This window comes from Ranitomeya imitator, chromosome 1 (assembly GCF_032444005.1).
Source record: "Ranitomeya imitator isolate aRanImi1 chromosome 1, aRanImi1.pri, whole genome shotgun sequence".
NCBI lineage: Eukaryota > Metazoa > Chordata > Amphibia > Anura > Dendrobatidae > Ranitomeya > Ranitomeya imitator.
In genome coordinates this window covers 548,210,441-548,216,361 of record NC_091282.1, presented here as the reverse complement: position 1 = coordinate 548,216,361, position 5,921 = coordinate 548,210,441, and positions in this window count along the sequence as shown.

Sequence of the window (5,921 nt, the reverse complement as noted above, 5' to 3'; positions counted from 1 at the left end):
TTTTAGATGCATGCGGGAACGCATGCGGTTAAAAAAACGCCGCGTTTGCATGCTTCTCAATGCGTTTTTTCCTGCGTTTGCGTTTTTGGTGCGCATGGTGACAAATTTTACAGGAGAAAAATCTAGATAACCAGACACCGGTAATGTGGCTAAAGGGGGCGTGTATTATGGGATATCTTTATATAGACCCTTGAACAGCTGAAATCTTCAGATTTTGCTCCTGTATCCTGTGTCATAATGGATCTTCGCATGGAGAGCTTTTATTTCAACCTGGATTTAAACATCAAGCTGTTTCTTGCCTGTGCTTTTGCTTGGGAGCAAGACAGAAATCGAGAAAGACAGAGAAGGAGACGTCATATGCGTTTTTGGAGACACCCCATTATTGAACTACGTCAGAGCCGTGTAGCATATCACACGCTGTATGGCGAGCTTAATGCCAACCCGGACAAATTCCCGGAATATACAAGGATGTCACAAGACTCGTTCCGGGATTTGCTTGCTCGTGTCCAAGGAACCATACGTAGACAGGACACCCAACTCTGTAGAGTGATTCCACCAGAGGAACGTCTGCTGGTTACATTAAGGTACGTAACAAATCTAAACCAATGGCAGTGCAAATTTTGGGTGTTCTGACATGTATTTTTTTGGTATTTTCCTTTATGTCTTTAGCATAACAACACCATAAATAGAATTGATTGTAGTTTCTTTTTTTTCTTTTTTTCTTCCAGATTTCTGGCAACCGGAGAGAGTTTATCATCCCTCCACTTCCAATACCGGCTTGGAATATCCACCCTGTCCGGAATAGTTGCGGACACCTGCCGGGCTTTGTGGAATGTACTTCGGGATGATTTCAGGCCTTTCTTGGATGAGGATGAGGAGCATATCAACATTAATGATGGATGCCATGCTGCTTGCAACTCCGTGGAGGCGAGTGCCAGACTTCTGGGATGTCTGTCTGGCTTTTTGAGCTAATTAGCATGTCTGAGCTTCCTGATTGAGGGCTTGGCACATTTCCTGGCACCTGGAGATGTCTGGCGTATTTCTCGCAAGTCACACTGCCGTGTGTAATCCGTATGTTTCTCGGCCCCATAGACTTGCATTGACGATTTTTTTGCGCAATATGCTGACAAACAAAGCATGCTGCGATTTTCTACGGCCGTACAAGACCGTATAATACGGATACATAAAATACGTCAGATAGGAGCTGGGCCATAGAGAATCATTGTACCGTATGCAATCCGTATTTTCTGCGCCTCTCATACGTTCGTAAAACTCGCTAGTGTGAGGCCGGCCTAAGGCTATGTGCGCACGTTGCAGATTTGCTCGCCAAAATTTTTGCAAGATTTCTGCATCTCTTGGCAGAAAAATGCAGTGGAAAATCTGTGTAGTTTTTATGCGTATTTGATATATTTTTGTTGCGGTTTTTATGCGGTTTTTCATGCAGTTTTGTATGCACTTTTGTGGGCTAAATAAAGATATATTATTTTTTTTTAAAAAGAATTGTGATGTAATTTCTTTGTTTAACCTCTTCAGCCAGATACCCTCATTAATATTAAATAAAGACACATGGAGCGCCCCCAGACACAGGGCCACGAGTTCTCGGTACCGGGCCTTTCTGGTTCGGTTCTGAGGTTGTCACGGTGGCTAGACCCACTCCGTGACCCTGCTAAGGGGCGTCCAATAAAAGATGATAGAAGTCTGTCAAGGTTTCGTGACGCCACCTGTGGTGTTCGGTCAGGGTGACCGACGCTGCTGTGGGGTCCGCTGGGGTGATGGAATGGCAGCTGGATGGTATACCTTCCCACAGGTGAAGTATGTCCCCAGGGCTTCCCAGTAAGGTGGATGGTGATGGTGTGAGGTGCAGTCAATAACGAGGACACAAGGTTGCAGTTTCTTTACCTCTTTACTGAAGACTTCAGGATCCTCAATCCAGAGCACGATTAACAGGGCTTTCTGAGACCGGCCGGTCCAATGGGCACTTACAGAGTTCCCTTTGCAGGTGGAAATCAGTGCCTACCACTAGCGCCTGTATGTTGTAGTGCTACCCTGCTGAGCATTCGGAATAGTCCTCACAACTGCTGTTCTCGTTCGTTCGTTCTTTCTAATTCTCTCTCGCTTGTTCCAGATGTTACTAGTTTCTCGTCCCCCAGGTATGTTATGGCTAGGACGCACCCGTATGACGGGAAGGCTCGGAGCTCTTCCGGGACCCTAGAGATGCCCCTCTCCACGCGTTGCCCCCTATGTCTTCGTAGGAAATTTAAGGTAGACAGCCAACCTATGATTAACTGTCCTGCGGAGTTCGAAGTAAGGCGTAGAGTCAGTTACTCCCGCGGTGTTCCAGCCACCAGCTACGCGCCTCAGTAGGATGTTGCCTCGGTCTCACGGCACGACTCCTACTGGTACTCCTTTGTGCTTGATCTCATTTACACTGTTCCACAATATCCTTCCCTTCGTGTCTTTCTCTTGGATACCGCCGCGGGGTGTGCAGGCACAGTTCCGTTACGTTCTACTCTGTTCGCTAGGCACCTGCCAGGTTCCCACGCCTGACAGGGACCCCCCTGTGTCTTGTCCCTGCAACACCCCCTGCCACGGGATGTTGCCTGAATCCAACCCAGTCAGCTTCTGACTAACTTCCTCCTCAACCCCTAGTTTTACCAGTGTGAGGAGTGGCCCAATAAATAAAGCCTTTTTCTCCCCCTAGTGGCCGGAGTGTGAAGTGTAATGTGTTCTGGTGATACCTGGCAGGAGAACTCCTTTAGTGCCATCAGACGTACCATCACTCCCCTTAGTGGCAGAGCGTCATACTGCAACGACCAGGTCTCTGGGGCGCAGCACACACACACACACACACACACAGAGTCACCAACCTATGTAGGAGCATTAACATAATTAACCTATATATGCTGTAATAAAACAGCAATTGTGGCTATGTCGCCACGGTCAGTAATCGGCAGCGCTTTGGACGCAGCACGTGTCCGCTCTGTCCAAAGCACTGCCAGCTTTTGAACGCAGATGATTCCGCATGTGTTTATTGAACTGTGCGGAATCACCGCGCCCTATGAATTGGATAGGTGATATCTATCCTGCGGAGACTGTGCATCTCCGCAAGATAAATAGACATGCTGCAGTCTGGAAAGACGCGCCGCATGTCCGTCTCCGCAGGGAAAAAGTGGGCCCTGGTGCACGCATAGTGGACATGGGATTTCTTGAAATCCACTATGCTGTAACATCTGGCTGCTTCGGGTTGGACGCTGCGGATGTATGCAGCGTCCAACTTGCAGTGTTTATTGATTGTGGGAACATACTGTCAGAAATCTGCGTCAAATGCAATACCTGTTTATTTAAAAAAAGAAAACTGCGTGGGCTCACGCATAATTTTAATAACCAGCAGAGGGAAAGCCGATGGCTGATGGCTGATGGCTGATGTTGATATTCTGGGAAGTAGCCAATAGCCATAAAGGTTCCTAGGCTTTGCATTCTCAGGTGACATCAAGCCCACAGGTTAGTAATGGAGAAGCGTCTATAAGACACCTATCTATTACTAATCCTATAGTTACAATGTAAATAAAGACACGGCCAGAATAAAGTCCTTTATTTGAAATAATCACATAGACTCCTTTATTGAATCTAAATTTAACATACTTACTGAACGCCTAATCCCCGACACCCTCGTGTCCTGCAACAAAAATAAAATAATAAACCAACATATAATACTATCCTGTCCCACGTAGTCCATTTAATTCCGAGTGTCCCACGGCGATCTCACATGATCCCAAGCACACTGCCAGGACAACGAAGGTGTGGCTTCGTAAGAAGCATATGATGGTCCTGGAGTGGCCTAGCCAGTCTCCAGATCTCAACCCCATAGAAAATGTTTGGAGGGAGTTGAAAGTCTGTGTTGCCCAGTGAGGAGATCTGTTATGATCAGGTGGCCTTGGAGCAGCATGAAAAGACCTTCGCTGGAGCAGTGGTAACTTCACTGACCGCAAACCCTGATCCTATCACCGCAACTAGAAGTAGCCGTGGGGTGTGCCTAACTAGACCTAGACACCTCGACACAGCCTAAGGACTAAATATCCCTAAAGATGGAAATAGGAAAACTCTCTTGCCTCAGAGTAGATCCCCAAAGGATAGGTAGCCCCCCACAAATAATGACTGTGAGTAGGAGAGGAAAAGACACACGCAGACAGAAAACAGGGATAAGCAAAGGAGGCCACTTCTACCTAGATAGGAAAGGATAGTACAGGATACTATGCGGTCAGCATAAAACACTACAAAATATCCACAGCAGAAAAATACAAAAACTCCACCACCTAACTAAAGATGTGGAGAGTATATCTGCGACTCCAGCGAGTCCAACTAGACTGAGAGAAACATCAGGCACAGTCTAGCAGGAACAAAATAGAAACAAGATAAGCACAGAAAATAAACACACAGCAGTGTGTCTAAAAAATGAAGCAAACACTTATCTTAGCTGAATTGGCAGCAAGCAGGAGAGGCCAGGCAGAGGACCAACACTTCCAAAGGAACATTGACTACTGACAAGGACTAATGAGCCCTGCACAGCCAAATACCCCAGTCAGAATTGCAATTAGCAGAAACACCTGTCCAAGACTGCTGCTCAGGAATAACTGCATTACCATCAACAACCACCGGAGGGAGCCTAAGAGCAGAATTCACAACAGAGATCTGCATGAAGGAATGGGCCAACATACCACCAACAGTGTGTGCCAACCTTGTGAAGATCTACAGAAAACGTTTGACCTCTGTCATTGCCAACAAAGGATATGTAGCGTAAAATATTGATATGAATTTTTGTTAATGACCAAATACTTATTTTACACCATAATTTGCAAAATAAATCTTGCCAAATCAGACAAGGTGATCTTCTGGATTTGTTTTCTCATTTTGACTGTCATAGTTGTGGTCTACCTATGATGTGAATTACAGGCCTCTCTCATCTTTTCAAGCGGGAGAACTCTTACAATTGGTGGTTAATTAAATACTTTTTTTCCCCACTGTATGTTGGTTTATTATTTTTGAATGTTTGATGGATAACATCCATCATACTGGCTCAGTCTGGAGGCATCACACATGAGGTCTTCTTACCTCCACATACAGACCATATGTCAGACAAAGAGACTCCATTTTATCATGTGAACCACACCCAGAGGTGGGATATATGGGCAGCCAGACCCACCCATTTCTCAGGCTGCTTATAATCTTGACTCAGATGCACAAAACAAGCCTTTTAGTACTATGTACACTTCCCCAATCCAAGCCGAAGATTACAATATCATATAGGTATGCCACAGCATAATTATTACGGGGTGCGAGGATCCGGTTCATGGTCGGGGCTCCCTGCAGTCCACACGGCACCCAGATGTATTGAATGCAGCCATCGGGCATAGAGAGAGCCGTATTTTCATTGTCTTCTTGTAACATGAGGATTTTCCAATATCCTTTCGTTAAATCCAAAGTAGTTATGTATCTGGATCAGCTCATCGACATGCAGGATTGGATAGGTGTCAAACTTGGAGACATCATTAAGCTTTCTTTAACCATTACAGAACCTCCTGTTGAGGCAAGGGGGTCAGCGGATGCGCTAGTCTGCTGGCTCGAGACCACATGGACCAGGGATCATTCCACTGAACACCTGCTCTCTTTTTACCGTGGGCATAATACTAATCAGACAACACAGGGTGATGGTAAAACAGTGTGGCAATACTTTATTGAACCAGGAACAGACAATTACACATAGAACAGTCCCAGCAAAGTACCCAAGATGGTGCAAAATTACAGTGTCTCACACTTCCGTTGACTGGCTGGAATTAAAGCAGTTCCAACTTTCAAGGTCAACAACCCCCACCTGTGGCACGCACAGAGAGCAGGTAATGACAAGCTTAAGAAGCTGACAGACT